We start from the raw sequence: 17,902 nt of genomic DNA, 5'->3' as shown, positions 1-17,902 counted from the left end.
AAAGGTTTAAAGGTTTTAAAGGTTTTAAAGGTTTTAAAGGTTCTAAAGTTTTGAAAGGTTCTAAAGGTTTGAAAGGTTTAAGAGGTTTGAAAGGTTTGAAAGGTTTAAGAGGTTCTAAAGGTTTGAAAGGTTCTAAAGGTTCTAAAGCTTTGAATGGTTCTAAAGGTTTGAAAGGTTTGAAAGGTTTAAGAGGTTCTAAAGGTTTGAAAGGTTGAAGAGGTTCTAAAGGTTTGAAAGGTTCTAAAGGTTTGAAAGGTTTGAAAGGTTTGAAAGGTTTGAAAGGTTTGAAAGGTTTGAAAGGTTTGAGAGGTTCTAAAGGTTTAAGAGGTTCTAAAGGTTTGAAAGGTTCTAAAGGGTATTTACTTTAAATTATTTTTAGTCACTTTATTTACTTTAAAGTATTTTTTACTAATTTTTTACAACTTTTAAGTATTTTTACTATTTTTTTCAACTTTTAAGTATTTTTACTCATGTTGAGTACTTTTAAGTATTTTTACTCAGTATAAGTACTCTTAAGTATTTTTAATCAAGGTACTTACTTTAAAGTATTTTTAGTCACTTTATTTACTTTAAAGTAGCTTTTACTAATTTTTACAACTTTTAAGTATTTTTACTCTTTTTATCAACTTTTAAGTATTTTTACTATTTTTTTCAACTTTTAAGTATTTTTACTCATTTTGAGTAATTTTAAGTATTTTTACTCAATATAAGTACTCTTAAGTATTTTTACTCAAGGTATTTACTTTAAAGTATTTTTAGTCACTTTATTTACTTTAAAGTAGCTTTTACTAATTTTTACAACTTTTAAGTATTTTTACTCTTTTTATCAACTTTTAAGTATTTTTACTATTTAAAAAGTGAAATATCTCTAAAAGTACAAATTATTTCAAAAAAATCTAATGGTAGCCAATATGTCCTAAGTAGGCTGAACGTTATAGAGTTGGAACGGAGTTTCTATCTAAAAGTATGAATTTCTCCATTGAAATGAATGGGAGTTTTTTAGAAGTAAAAAGTGAAATCTCTAAAAGTACAAATTATTTCAAAAATTCAAATGGTAGCCGACATGTCCTGAGTAGGCCGAACGTTGAAGAGTTGGAACGGAGTTTGTAGCTAAAAGTATGAAGGACTAGTTAGGGGCCAAAAAACGGTGTTGACAATAACAGTAGTGTGATCGCTTTAGCGATCCCACAATTAGAATCAAAGTAATGGACATGAATTAGAATCATTGGTAAGACCTGTGTAGGAAGTAAGGAAGAGGCCCAATTTCTTTCTAATATGGCTGCTGTGCATAGAGCATTTCCCAATCACTTTCTAATGCTACCCCCCACCTGTACTGTATCACCGCTCACACACACACACACACACACACACACACACACACACACACACACACACACACACACACACACACACACACACACACACACACACACACACACACACACACACACACACACACACACACACACACACACACACACACACATCCATCCATCCATCCATCCCTGGAGTGTGCAAAGACAGAGGACTTCATGCATAATGGAAGTTGTCAAATCTAAGCAAAAACTCAGCAGTGCAACAAATGGGAGTACAGTATAAATCTACATACAGTGAGCACAGGCCCCTCTGGTAGCCAGCCTGGGGTATTAACTCATTCACTGCCACAATTATTGCTGGCCGCGTTTGCCCACTGCCAGAGATTTTTCATTTAAAAAAAAAAGTACTCAGGAGCCGAGATACAGAATTTTTAAGTTTTAAGTTAACAAGGAAGTGGATGGGAGTGTAGATCTTTAAACAATCATATCTCCTTGGTCTTTGGGTCAAATTTGAAAAAAAAACTAAAAAAAAAAAAAAAAAAAAAAAATTAATTTTTTTCAAAAAAAAAAAATTACGTTTTTTACGTCAGTGGCAGGATTGGTAAACGGGACAAATTACGTTTTTTACGTCAGTGGCAGTGAATGAGTTGTCAAATACAATGCTACTACTGCTACTGGGCTCATGCCACACTCCATTCACTATAAGCCAGTGGTTCACACATTCTCATGTCAAGGACCCCAATATTGATATGTATTTTGCCACAGACCCCCATTTGAACATATGGTGTGCCAAGGACCCCCTATATTGGTTTTAAGATATTTCAAAATTATTCCAAAATGTTTCTTTGTTTTCTTTTTCGAAAATAGTAGATCTGAGTATACTTTTGAATACAAGTATTCTCTAGACTAGAGCAACTAATCCAGTACTGTAACTCAAGTACAAATTTGACAGAGCAGCTTTCACTTGTTAGTCGAGTGATATTTGACCAGGAGTATCTCTGCTTTGACTCAAGTACTGGTTAAGTACAGTACTTTGTCCATCACCGTACTGTATGTGGCAAACCATGGGACAAAGGGGGGGTCTTCCGACCTGATGAAGACCCGCCAGGGTCAAAACGTTGTTGTATACCTACTCTAATAAATGTTTTCCGGGAGCTGGTATACAGTGTGCGGACTTCCCTTCCTCTTCTAAATGTACGTTTTTAGTTCAGCACCTGTGCATTTTTTGGGGGGATGTGCGTGCTTCCCTCTGGACTCAGACACAGGGGGCTTGATATGGCTCCAAATGTAGCTGAGTGTCAGCAGCCATGGGTCAGGCACTGAGCATTTTAGTGCTTGGCCTCTGCCAGGCTCAGACCAGGTGAACATGAATGTCGTGTGAACACACGCCGTCTCGTCCAGGCCGCTACCTGAAAAAATACACCAAACCAGTGTTGATTTTGACAGCAAATTTTGATTTCGTTTTAGTCATAGCCTTTTGAATAAAATTCCATTTAGTTTTAGTCATATTTTAGTCATCTGAAATGTTTTAGTTTTTGTGTCGTGTTAGTCGACTAAATCTACAGTTGATTTAGTCGACAAAAATGTATTTTGGCGGTGCCTTGATGGCGTCGTAATGGCTGCTTTTACACTTGGTTGAATGCTGAAAATAGCCGCTGCGACGCGTTGTGAGCTTGTAGATCTGCTATTCTCAGTGTGCAACACCCGAGCGCAACCAAACATAAAATGACTTGTCTTTTAGTTCTTACTGGATCTCTTCTCCACTAGTCCCTCACTAACATTTAGTTTTTATTTGTAAACAAAATTTAGTCTTAGTTTTAGTCATCATAGCTTAGTTTTTATTTAGTTTTTATTTAGTATTCGTTAGTGAAAAAAGGAAGTCTAACATTTTTTTGTCAAAGTTTTAGTTGATGAAATCAACACTGCACCAAACAAGCCTGGGTCAAAACCTTGTATGGCTGGACATTGTCTGGACAATGTGTGACATTTGGGAAATTTTGTTAGAGTGTATGTGTGTGTGTGTATGTGTACGTACGTGCGTACGTACTGTACGTGTGTGTGTGTGTGTGTGCGTGCGTGCGTGCGTTCATCTGCAATTTTCTGTAGTGTTCTGAAGTGGCATATGGCATGAAAAAAGGATAATATTCGAGTAATGTAGTTGTGAGTGCAATACTTTCTAGTTATACCTAGGGATGTTTGATTTGAAAGAGAAGCTATTAACTAATTGTAATTATCTGTTGACTCCCCCCATGCTCTGTCATTTGTTTGTATCTGTGGATGTGTGTTGTTTTTTTAGGAGACTCTCAGTCTGTATGGAGTGATTGTTATTGGGGGAGATGTTTTAACTGTGTTCTCTCCCCCATGCCTCTTAGCATAATGGAGAGCTGTTTGCTCTCGCTGTCACTGTGCATAACCGGTAATAATATTTCTATACTTCACAACGGTTCTCTTTGACAGAGAACTATTATGAAGCAAATGGCATGCAGTCAAAGTAAATATTATATTCATCTCATTGATTATTTAGTTTAGTCAAGTCAAAAGAATTTGTATGTGTACATGTAATTTGTACATCTTACAAGACATCACAACCTCTAGGGAAACAAACTGCCTAGTAGTATTCAGATTGCTCAACTACAATACCGGTACTTAATTACACACAATGATTTAGCCACTGTGAGAGGGAACAGTAGAAGTTATGTCAAGACATAAGTGGTAAGTGGTGGCCATTTACTTCCCCAAGACAAAGGTATGGCTCGCAACTCACTTTGATGCTCCAGGTTTTATTTCACAATACAGCTGATACGACGTTTCGACCCTTTCGGTCTTTTTCAAGTATAAACAAGAACAGGAAATGCCCTCTTTTTTTATACAGGAACAAATGATTTTGGTTACCAGCCCCACCTGGTGATCAGGGGCGGTACCAAGACTTAATCAACATTTTGTCAAGAGACAACTTATCAAAAGACAACATTTCATCTTTTACATTTTACAGAGTATTAACATTTACTTGATTTTTACAACTATTTTTTAGAAAAAAGACAACAGAAAATTAAAAACAGTAGAAAACTCAATTCCTTTGATTCAACAGACAGGTAATAAGGACTAAGCTTATTATCTGCTGATAAATAATTTCCAAAAAAATCCTCCAAAAAAATATACATTTCATGAAATGCATTTCTCAAGAAATACTCCTTAAAATTTACTTCCCCACCCACATTCTTCCTGCCGGTCTGGGGAATCGAACCAGGAACCTTCCGGTAAACAAGCGCCTAACTTTAGGCCACCGCTGCCCCCAATCTCTGTACACTGTGTCTATTTGACTCTGAGAGTCACAGACCCGTAAGGGGCTACAGTAGTTTTAATACAAGACGTCATCACAACCTCTAGAGAAAGGAACTGCATAGTAGTATTCAGCTTTTTTTCAACTATAATACTTAAACCATTTAGACCGGGAACGCATCTGTGTCCTTTTAGATTTGAGCTATAAAACCATTATTTTACACTTTGGCTATTCAAAAATAGCAGATCTACAAGCTCATAGCGCGGCACCGTGTGCCGTGCTACGAGCTTGGAGATCTGCTCTTTTTGAAAAATCTTGATCATTTTGTGCTAATCTTTGAATACATATATTTTTCTAAACAACGTTTTAAACTCAAATCTTTGCTTCTGGGGGGTCCCTGGAACAAACATATTTTGATGGGGGTCGGCGGCCAAAAACATAATTTTGGGGGTCCTTGACATGAAAGGGTTTGAGCTGGTATAGCTGGTATAGCAACATATAGCAACAAGTATTTTTTTTTAAACTGTAGAGATTTAAAAGACATGTGTAGAATCATCAAAGATTTGAGTTAAAGATATTCGCTTGATAAAATATATTATATTCAAAGATTTGCAAAAAATGTCCACGGCTTAAAAAACATAGCAGATCTACAAGCTCATAGCGCGAGACTCGGTGCCGCGCTATGTGCATGTAGATCTGCTATTTTTGAATAGCCAAAGAAATCTAAAATGACACAGATGTGTTCCCCGATTGAATGGGTTAATTGCAAAATAATTATTTAGCCACTGTTGCCAGGGCTTGTTTGGTAGTTATTACACCATCGCATAGCAACTCCCGGTTGGAACTGCATTGATGTTGTCCATCGTGTAATGATAAATGTTGTGGCTAATTGCTTTGCAACTTGCGTTATAATAAAAGCAATAATACACTGGAGGCCATGATGATGTGGTTTAATTATCAGCTGGACTGCAACAGCGGAGCCGATGTCCCTGCTGACTGACTGAGCGGTGAAGTTACACCATTGGTCGGGGATAGTTGGCTATTAATAACGAAAGTTTGATTATCCGACCACGCCTTTGTTGTATGTCAAAACTAGCTGATTCAAGGTTTGTCGCGTTGTGAGCTAGATTAGGCAGCGGGGCCAAAATTGTAAAATTACTTGAAGTCGGGGCCACGAGTAAGACTGTTACAACACAAATGGCCATGGTTAGAGCCTGCTTCATACTGCATTTATGCATTTTCATGTTTGATAGGATCATTTCTGTGCTAGTCCTTTATACTGCATAGGAGGCTTTGATTTTGATATTAAGAAAATAGCATGAAAGCGTCTTTGTGACAAGAGTATTGGAGGCAGGCTTGCAAGGTGAAGTGTTTACATGTTTGTGTGAATTAAAGGGCTTTTTTTCCTTTTCCTTTTTGTGCACCTGGCTGATAAGAGCACAAGCTCTTATGATTATGTTTATTGAACCATTAGTTGAGAGTTGTCCTTTCAGCCAAGGACACTATTGATGTCTGATGAATGAAACATACTGTGTAAAACCTACTTGATTGGATGAGGAATCCACTCAAAACTAAAAACATACGAGCTAATGGATACAGACGTCTTTGTTTGGTGTAATTATGGACAACATCCACTCAAAGCTCAGAAAGGCAGTAGCTACAAATGGATGGAGATGGCATGTGATGGACAGACTGCACTCAAAGCCCATCTGTTGTGCTCTTTTCTGTTGATGTGCCACTGAAATGTGGTGACGCAGCTATGTACATGCATGGTGAAAAATAGATACAAGGCGGAACTACTTGAAAGCTATAGTACGTCATTCTGAAAGTAGTGAAAAGTAGTAGATGTAGGCAACATTTCTGGCTGTGTCATGATCTACAAGCACACACACGCAAATCGAACCCTGCGATACCAACCGTGGCAAGTCATTCACTTTACAGCAGAGCAGAGTGGATTGAGTCCCTAGAGAATGCCGGGGACCATTGTCTTTATACGATATGAAACAAATTCCAGCCTTGCGCAGCACATCCATACAACGGAAATAATTCATTGTGCCGCCGCAACGATATCCATCTAACATACAATGCTAAGATGAAAAAAAAGAAAAGAAAAATCATACAGCAACGAACTCGACTGTATTCCCCCGGAGGTTACACGTCAATGACACACGCTATGCCGAGGAAAATGAATTGCGCTGACAAAAGAGTGGAGGGGGATATCATTACCAGCAAAAACTTGCTTACTGTAAATGGTGGAAAAAGTACTCAAATTCTTTACTTAAGTAAAAGTACCAATACTGCAATATAAAAATACTCTGTTACAAGTAAAAGTCCAGAATTAAAAATGTACTTGAGTAAAAGTACAAAAGTATTGGCATCAAAATGTACTTAAAGTATCAAAAGTAAAAGTACTAAATATTTGAAAATAGCCGATCTACAAGCTCACAACGCGTCGCGATGCGACGCGTTGTGAGCTTGTAGATCTGCTATTTTCAAATAGCCTAGGTATAAAATAGGGCTAAAGTGGTTAATGTATGTTTCATTATATCATAGTTTATATCTGAAAAGTAACTAGTAACTAAAGTTATCAAATAATTGTAGTGGAGTAAAAGTACAATATTTGTCTCTGAGATGTAGTGGAGTAGAAGTAAAAGTATTGGAAATCGGAAATACTCAAGTAAAGTACAAATACCTCAAAATTGTACTTAAGTACAGTACTTGAGTAAATGTACTTAGTTACTTTCCACCACTGTAAATGACATTTAATTTTTCAGCCCGGCTGAAGTAATGCTTCACGCTCAAGCAATCAGGTGCCCCCCCTCCCCCCCCCCCCCCCCCTCCCTCCTTTTCCCGATGACAACACAGAGGCATTGTGTGGGGGTTGTGGCAGGGTAGTCACGTTATCTACATTCGCTCTGATGGGCCATTTATCTCACTTTGAAATGTGCCGCCGACGGGGGGCCGGCGACCCCCCGTCAGCCACCCTGACAGCATGAAGTGAAGGTTAAGAGTTTTTTTTTTTTTTTTTTTTTTTTGGAATGTGCCGCGGCGGACATTCGGGCTCGATGTCCGCCCCGCCCCGCCCCGCCCCGTCCCTCGCTCGTCGGGGCAAACACCGCGTTTTATATTTGTGTTTAACCCGTTCAATCCTGGAACGCATCTCTGTCATTTTAGATTTATTTGGCTATTTAAAAAAAATGCAGATATAAAAGCTCATAGCTTTTTTTTTTTTTTTTTTTTGCAAATCTTTAAATATATTTTTTAAAGAGAACAATTGTAAATATTTTGTTCCACGGACCCCCCAGAAGCAAAGATTTGAGTTACAAATGTTCAATTAAAAAAAAAAAAATCTAATATTTGCACACATCTTCACGGTTTTTCAAAAATGGCAGGTGTACAAGCTCATAGCGTGGCACTCGGCGCCGCGCTATGAGCTTGTAATATCTGCTATTTTTGAATAGCCATGGAAATCTAGAATGACACAGATGCGTCCCCCGGATTGAATGGGTTAATAGATTGTCATAACATAGCAAGAGCGTCTGAGAGTGTGATTGAATAAACCATTAAAATTTGGTCTCCGGCTTGCTATGGCGTGCACACGTCATGAATACTAACCGTGCCTTTGGATGTAAGGCACGCATGCATGTATGGGATGAATACATTTTTGCGTAGTATAGGAATGAAATGCAAGTTTCAAAGAGCAACTTCACAAGATTCATGTCAAAGAGAAAATAACTTCACAGTCAAAAACTTCAAAAAGAATAAGAAACCCCCACGGGCCAGTTTATCCAGGATAACCATATTTTACATGTTTAGGCTAAGAAATGATGGACTTTAAAGGTTTCATGACGTTCAGTTTTACCACACATTAAAAGTCTTTGTCATGGTCCTTCAAACGTGTATAAAAAGTTTTAACAAAAAATCCACTCCATTGATCCATGGCAGGTGTTTTTCTCTCACATTTCTAAAGCCTTTTCAACTGCAATGAAAAAATAAATCTTTGCCTGCGGGTGTCGCTGTTGAGGGATTTTGCCTGTCAATCATCGCCTCTGCTCCGCCCCCCCCCCCCCCCCCCCAAAGGAAAGGATAGGGGAGGGGAGGGGCTAGGAGGAGAGTGGGCGGGATTAATGGGCTGTGACTTCACTGCCGAAGGGCTAAACTCAGATTACTTTTCAGCCTAATTATTCAGAAAACCCCAGACCACAGAAAATCCACTGAATGTTCAAAGTTCAGATTTTTTGGGTGTAATGGAGGTCATAAAACCCCCCCAAAAACATAAAAAATATGAATGTCATAGAACCTTTAATCTCTGACGGGAAATTGGTTGACACTAAATCAGGGTACAGACAAAAAGAAAAGCTAGGGGAATCATTTTGGAGGTGCACGGCTACGGAGGTTCCGGTCATGGGTTTCCGGGCCGCCTGATGACGTAAAGTTATTTCCGCTCGGACCCGATCAGAAACCCGAAAATGCTATTGATCCCGCAGGCTACCCAGCACCCAGCCCAGCCTTTTCAAAACTGCTAGTATCCAGGAATGGCTTCTAGGTCAACCTGTTGCACAGACACCAGTGTCCAAAGGTCACAGAGATACTGCATTGATCAACAAACCCTTGACATCACATAGGCCTACCGTTGCTGTCGGGCAGAAACCTCATATTCTCATATCAAACTTTTTGTGTTTATTCGTAAACAGATATTTATTTTGTTATCGAGGTGATGTTATTTGAGTCTGTTTTAACACAGATGCAGAGTTTGGTTCTATGCATTAATTTGCACTTTATATGGCTGTTTTGTTGGGGCTTTTTGTTTGATTGTCTGATGTTGCATGATGGCAAGAACATGTATATTTGTCTTTCTGTTTATATTTATCTGTTTTATTGCCTCTGACATATTGACACTGCATCCTCAACTCTACTCTATGTAGTTTTGTTTACCATGCTCATGAATATGTTCTGTCCGTCCCAAATAAACAACCAAAGCAAAGATAGATTGAATTGTCAATCTCAGAATGTTAAATTGCATCAGTGTCATGGTATTTATGCATGAATTGCTTTTCATTTATACTTGTTACCATTATTTCTTGCTTTCCACTCAAATCTTCATAAAAAACATTGGCAGGGGCATTCGAGTGGCACAGTGGGCTCCTCTGGGGAAGTGGTGGACGAAGTACTCAGATATGTTTTAGTTAAGTAAAAGTAGCAATACCTCAATATCGTTGCTGTTGGTCAGGAACCTACAGTATCTCCATATTTTAACTTTTTGTGTTTTTTCCGTGAATGAACACCCTACTTGATCATACTACAGCGTCACACAAAAGCATCAAAAGTAGCAGATCTGCAAGCTTAAAACGCGGCGGGAAGCGACACATTTTGAACTTGTGGATCTTGTTGATGCCCGCACAGAGTACAAAACACTGACATTGGCCTACAAAGCCACCAAAGGTATGCCACCCCTGTATCTGCAAAGCCTGATCCAACCCTACAACCCCTCCCGCTCTCTCTCAGATCAGCGAACACAGGGAAGCTGTCAGAACCTTCGCTAAAACATCCTGGACACGTCCCAGACTCTTGTCCCTTCTGGCTCCCAAACTGTGGAATGAACTCCCCATTTCGCAATTAGAACTGCAGACTCACTCCCGATCTTCTGCCGTAATCTGAAGACTGCAAAGGCTAAAATGTAACTTGGATAGCATGTTATGTAGACAGATGCCAGCCTGCCAGGTCATTGTTGGCCTGGCATCCTATAGTGTGTATAGTTTCAATGTAGACTGATGATAGGTTCTTGGTTTACTTATGTATTAGTTATAGATTACCTTAATCCCATGTATAACGCACTGACTTTTTTTTTGTCTTTTTATTGTGCTCTTTTTTTCTCTAAGCACCTTAACGTCCATAAGTATATCATGCACAGTATAAGTATATATCATGCACAGTATACATACATTGTTGCTATGCTCAGGCACCTCAGTTTTTATTATCTCAGGTACTTTGTAAATATGTAAATAACTTGTCTGGCCTTCTGTTGTTCTCTTGTTTTTGATCTCCTTCCCACTTGCCCCCCACCCCTCTTCTTCTCCCCCCCCCTCTTCTTTCTATGGAACTAACGTTGCGATGGGAATGATGTACAAAAACGAATTTCACCCACTTTTTTACCTTGTAAACCTGTGATGTGACAATAAAACTGATTCTGATTCTGATTCTGAAAAGATTATTGGTTTACTTATGTTTTTTTTTATTATTAGATTACTATTTTTTGTCATTTGATGTATTATGTGTATTATGATGTATCATGGTGTTTTATCGTGTGTCCTTGCTTGCGTACTGTTTTGCTATTCTTGAATTTGAATCCTGAAAAAGTAACACTTTTGCACATTTGAGGTTTCCACCCGACAGAGACGATAGTGTACACCAAACAACGGCCATGCGATGACCTATTAAACCCCACAGCATTCCTTTGATCTCTGAACCCCAGCGGTCTCCATGGGTTTCCCTTGATCTCAACGGTCCATGGCCATGTCAACCCCGCTGTCGTTGCGCCGTGTGGCCGGGAGGCAGGCTGCTGGGAAATCGTTTTATTGACGGGAGCACGGTTGGACGATTTCCCCATTCGCAGTCTCCCCCGCCAGCAGAGCGCCGCCGCCGTCGCCGCACCTCCAACTCGCTCGCTCATTTCACCAATCAGAAGTGACCTTCGGGGGGTTGGCTAACAAGGGCGCCGGCGATGGATTGCTCCCATATTTACTTACATACCGGGAGATCATGTGGGCTGGGGAAGATGAATGGCCCCACAATGCGTTTAAGACAAGCGTTGTGGATATTAATTTAACCCATTAAGACCGGGAACGCCTCTGTGTCATTTTTTGATTTCTTTGGCTATTCAAAAATAGCAGATCTACAAGCTCGTAGCGCGGCACCGAGTGCCGCGCTACGAGCTTGTAGATCTGCTACTTATTGTTTTTTAAACAGTAAAAATGTGTTTGATCTTTGATCTTTTTGAATATATATATATATATATATATATATTTTAAAGCAAACATTTTTAACTCAAATATTTGCTTCTGGGGATTCTACAAATGTCTTCTAACTCCGAACTGTTTTTTTGAAAAAACTTAAGCTGCTGTATATCAGTGGTTCGCAAACTTTTTCACGTCAAGGACCCCCAAAATGATATGTATTTGGCCACAGACCCCCATCTCAAAATATTTTGTTCCAGATCCACCCCACCCCTCACCCGCCTTCGCTTTAAAACAAAATAGATATATTCCAAGATTTGCAAAAAATGTCAAGATTTTTGAATAGCCCAAATAAATCTAAAATGACACAGATGCGTTCCCGGATTGAATGGGTTAAGTTTGATTCATATTCATAACGCCGGGTGACTTATTAGGCTTTGGTGCAAAAACTGACTGGAATTATGTAGTGGAATAGCATGATGAATGGAGAGTTATGGAACAGAACACTGAAGTTTGTGAGCTTTGGGTCAGTTATATGAGAAGACAGACCAGGGTTTGATTGGCTGGAGCGAGGTGTGGCAGGTGTGTTAGGGATGCATCCAGTGATGGCAAAAGTACCCACAGTTTTTACTTAAAGGAGAATTCCGGACAAATTAAGTGTTATCTTTGATGTCTCGTTACTCACCTAGCAACGTGAAAAGTGGCGTTCTTTTTTTTCCATATATTCCCCTGTCGTCATTTTTTAAACCCCCTCCGTTGTCATAATGGGAGCGCGTGGGTAAGGGAAATTCGTCTATTATAACCGACGATTTAACACTGGTTGCTTGTTTCCAGATTCTGGCAACACGAGTTGCCAGGTTCTGGAAGAAACAAGCAACCAGTGTTAAATCGTTCGCCATTGACGGCAGCCTCGCAGATAGTTTCAACGCATGTTTGACTATCATGAGACTCTACTATCAATACTAGTAGAGAAAAAAACAACTTTGCGTCGGTTATAATAGACGAATTTCCCTTACCCACGCGCTCCCATTATGACAACGGAGGGGGTTTAAAAAATGACGACAGGGGAATATATGGAAAAAAAGAACGCCACTTTTCACGTCGCTAGGTGAGTAACGAGACATCAAAGATAACACTTAATTTGTCCGGAATTCTCCTTTAAAGGGATAGTTCACCCCAAAAAAATGCTTTTTTTCTATTGATTAGTCACCCCATGGAGACTTCAATTCATGGATATTGGTTTTTGTTTGTCGCATTCCTAGCCAATTATTTGATGACCAGTGGATCGGTAGGCAGCGGTTCCGGTAGGAGACACAAAGGAGTGTAAAGATCTTTTGAAAATAGCAGATCTACACGCTCACAACATGTAGTGGGACACTTTGGCAGCTTGTAGCTCTGCTATTTTGGAGTAAAAGTATAATATTTGCCTTTGAGATGTAGTGGAGTAGAAGTCAAAGTACTTAAAATTGGAAATACTACAGTAAAGTAAAAAAAACATTTTACTCAAGTACAGTACTCAAGTAAATGTACTTAGTTACTTTACACCACTGATCATAAGCAGCAGTACATATTTCTCTATACAAATGCCTCCGTGTGTCTTGGTTGCTTGCCTTTTCTTGGCTCGTTATTGAAATGCCAGGTGAGGTGAAGTGCCAAGGAGACCTTTAGCTCAGCATGCACTAACTTGAGAGATTGCTCTGCTAAATCCAATTCTGCTATCATGTCTTTGTCAATTTCATTGTTGTTGTTGTTGTTTGCTTGCAGCCTACATTGCCGTTGCAAACCTTTACCTTTCTAAGGACCTGGAGCTTCCTTCAAGACAGACACAGCACTCCTTCAGAACAACACAATGTCAGTGTTTGTGAGCTTGTAGAGTTGCCTTTTTTCCGTCTCACAATTGTCGCATATAAAACGTGCCCAACATAGGGACGCATTGTGAGCTTGTACAGTAGATACGCTATATTTTCACTATTTGAAACAGGGCTTATATAAGTGATTCATTCATAATGTACTTTTTTTCCCCTTCCTGTAGTGGAGGCAAAAGCACAATATTTTATTGTTCAAATGTAGTGGCGTGAAAGTCATAAATATCAAGAAAATACAGATACTCAAGTAGATCCTCAGAAAGTACAGTAATCGGGTAAATGTAGGCTACTTCATCACACCTTATTACATTGTATTATACAACATGCATTAACCACTTTAGCCCAATTGTATAGGCTATTTGAAAATAGACGATCTACAAGCTCACAACGCATTGCATCGCAACGCCTTGTGAGCTTGTAGATCTGCTATTTACAAACGTTATAGTACTTTTACTTTTGGTACTTTAAGTATATTTTGATGCCAATACTTTTGTACTTTTACTCAAGTAACATTTTGAACACAGGCCTTTTACTTGTAACGGAGTATTTGTTTATTGTGGTATTGCTACTTTCACTTAAAGAGGTGGTGCCATGGTTTTGCACTTTTTCTGTTTTTCATGTGTCTATGAGGTTGATAGAACTTCGTTAAGCCACCTGGTGGTGTTTTTATGGTGTTTTATGTCTTCTCTGACTATTTAGAGTTTCTTCCTGGAGGCTGAAACCTTGAGGGTCAAACGTGCCAATAGAAAAACAGCCCTTTAGTGACATAGTAAAAACATACCCTCCCCCTCATTATCATAACACAACAGGTGTGGGCATGAGGAGGAGGAGGGACTAGGACAGGTGGGTGGTGCTAAGGTGGTGGAGGAGGTGCTAAGGTGAGAACCAGGTATACTTAATGAACTGGAGGCGTGTCCACATAAAAACATAATTTTAACAATTTCTGTACACTTTTTTGAAAAAATCTTCCTCCTAGTATAACCATAATACCTGATGATTATGTTTTAGGGGGGGGGGGGAATCACTGAAAATCACGGCACCCCGTCTTTAAGTAAAATATCTGAGTACTTCTTCCACCACTGCATAACCCCTGCTCATTAGGCTATAGGGTGGGATGGCTCAGGGTAGACAGAGGACAGAGTAACTTGCAATGGGCCTGGTTTTCAAGATACTCAAGGGACCAGTAGCCCAAGCTACAGTACTGTACCTGTCTGACTACTTCAAAAGAGCAAGAGTAACGCCCATGGGCACAACAGGGAGCTCCACTGATCTCATACCCCCCAGAATCGGCACAAACATGGGGATGAATTCATTTTACCGTTATGCCAGCCAAAATGTGGAATGCCCTACCACCAGTGTTACGGCCAGGGTTGCCAGGTCTGCTTATTATAATTTCCCCGCAAGATGTTATTTGAAAATAGCCGATCTACAAGCTGTGAGCTTGTAGATCTGCTATTTTCAAATAGCTGATGTATATGTTAAAGTCCTCATGTGACCCATAGTCGCTTCTTTTGGGCTGGTTTTCCTAGACCTGGTTGCTTGTTTCTCTCACAGAATATGGCAACACTGGTTATTAGCCACAATTGTTATTGTTATTATTTTGTATTTTATATTTGATAGGCTATGGTATTACTTGTATTTTGCATTACGTTGCTGTTTTTGTTTCCATTCATTCAGTTGGAGTGTTGGGCCATTCTGTGAATTGGAGAGGAGAGTTGGTCGTATAGGCTTGATTGCCTCTGATTGAGTCAGTAGAGTATCCATTCATTCATGATTCGGCACGGAGGCGTTGACCGTCGACTGATCCACTCGTGGGGAATTGATCGGGCCCACGGATTGGTCGCCTCACTACGTCTCCATGGCGACGATGCCGGGCTGGCAGACCGCGCAGCTCGTCACTATAAAGACCAGTCTGGAACCGACAGCCGTCGGGGGAACAACATTTTGTTCGTGCAAGCGGAGACTCCGTTCCTCCTTTTCCCAAAAACAATCCTAATCCCAACCAGTGACCAGTGGTGGAAGAAGTACTCAGATGTTTTACTTAAGTAAAAGTACCAATACCACTGTATACAAATGCTCTGTTACAGGTAAAAGGCCTGTGTTCAAAATGTTACTTGAGTAGAAGTACAACAGTATTGGCATCAAAATATACTTAAAGTACCAAAAGTAAAAGTACTAAAACAAATCTAAATACATGTAGCAGATCTACAAGCTCACAACGCGTCACAATGTGACGCGTTGTGAGCTTGTAGATCGGCTATTTTCCAATAGCCTATGTATAAAATAGGCCTACAGTGGTTAAAGTATGTTTTATAATATAATAATTAATATCTGCAAAGTAACTAGTAACTAAAGTGTCCAAACAATTGTAGTGGAGTAAAAGTACAGCATTTGCCTCTGAGATGTAGTGTAGAAGTTAAAGTATTGGAAATTGGAAATACTCAAGTAAAGTACAAATACCTCAACATTTTACTTACTGTAAGTACAGTACTTGTACTTGGTTACTTTACACCACTGCCAGTGACTATTATGATGCGTTGAAGATCCCTTCGGGGGAAGCTCTCTTTTGTTTAGTTCGTCCTTTGTAGATTAAATGCAATCATTTTCTGTAACTATAATAATTTTTCTGTTAATAAATTCACTTTATTTGTACAAAATGCTGTTGTCTCCTTCAATTAAGTTGTGATTCTTGCCCTAGACAAAGAGGGTCGTAACAACAAGAAGTGTGACTCCTACACCCTCCTTCAAAACTGTACTCATTTGCAAACTGTTTAAAGCGAACATTTTTAACTATTCTTTGCTTCTGGGGGTCCCTGGAACTAAACATTTTGAGATGGGGGTCGGCGGCCAAATACATATCATTTTGAGGGTCCTTGAAATGAAAAAGTTTGAGAACCACTGATATAGAAACATACATTTTTTTCAGAAAACTGTTGGGATTTAGAAGACATTTGTAGAATCGGCTTCAGGTCTTAATGGGTTAATAAAGTAATCAATCACTGTCCACCCCACTGCGTGTAAAACAGAGAACATTCACAGAACAACAATCTCATGTTCATATCAACAGCTCAAAGATACCTCCCTCATCCATTACATGCTCAATTGCCATATTTTCTCTGATATGCACTCCCATTGTTGTGTGTTGTGTTACAGCCCTTTCATCTGGATAAACCTGGGGGTTGATTGGACATCGGCAAATGATTAAGATTAATTGCTGTACCGCGCGGGTGGATCGAGAGAGAGAGAGAGAAAGAGAGAGAGAGAGAGAGAGAGAGAGAGAGAGAGAGAGAGATAGAGAGAGAGAGAGAGACGGTGAAGAGGCTCTCTAAGGGACGCCTATAATGAGCATCACAGAAATAGAAGAATATCTCTCAGGCTTGTTGAGCTCGTGTTTGTTATTCAGCAGATTAAACAAAAACCAACCGATGAACTTGTTTTCCGTGTCGTCTCGCTGTCGTCGGGCAGAAACCTTGTAACTCCATAATTTGAACTTTTTAAAAATGTTTGTGGTGTAAATTAATGTCCTACTTTGTCATACTACAGTGTTGCACAAACGTAGCAAAAAGAATAGCCGATCTGCAAGCTCACGCCGTGAAAGCTTGCAGATCGGCTATTTTTGGTATGTTGGATTTGTCAAAGGTGTCTGTGGGTTTTTACAAATTGTCTCTGTCGGGGGGAAAGCTGATGTCCAAAACTGTTAACTTTTCAGGATTAAAATTCAAAAATAGCAAATCTGCAAGCTCAAAACGCGTCGCTTCGCGACGTAAAATATGGAGATAAGATTTCTGACCGACAGCAACAATAACATTGAACCAATAAAAAGTATTGACAGGTTGTTACTAAATAATAACTATACATTGGATCCAAGTGGAACACAGGTTATTTTTGTTCATTTCTTGAAAAGTAACAGTTTTTGGACTTGCAAGCTTTCCACCCAACAGCAACGATATTCCACTGGAAAAATAAAAAAAGAATAAAGAAATGATGACAAACACCATCGCCAAGCGAAAAAACATCTTCAAAAGGTCAAAACCCACATAGGGCACTGAGGATTGATTATATGATGAGCTGGCGTAATTAGTGGGGTTGTTGTAGCCATGTTGGATGATTATCTTTTTATCAGACAGGAGGACTATTTGCATTGGTGGACAAAGTACTCAATCCCAGTATACGTGACTCAAAGTATAGATATACTCCTGGCTAAAATATTACTTGAGAGTTAAAGTACAGGAGTACTTGCTCTTGAAATAAATGCTTAAGCATTCAAAAGTACGCATTACAAAGCACAAAACATACACAATAATAGTGAAAATAGCAGATCTACAAGCTCACAACGTGCCACGATACGACGCGAATTACTGCATGTGTTTTTGGTGAGAGGACACGGGGAGAACATGCAAACTCCACACAGAAAGGCCCTTTCGCCAACCCCACCTAGGGTATGGGCACTGACAAAGCAGAGGAGAGGACACGCCCACAGCATCCCCG

This window comes from Gymnoscopelus braueri (genome assembly GCF_963280865.1).
Source record: "Gymnoscopelus braueri genome assembly, chromosome: 9".
NCBI lineage: Eukaryota > Metazoa > Chordata > Actinopteri > Myctophiformes > Myctophidae > Gymnoscopelus > Gymnoscopelus braueri.
This window is presented reverse-complemented; position numbering follows the sequence as displayed.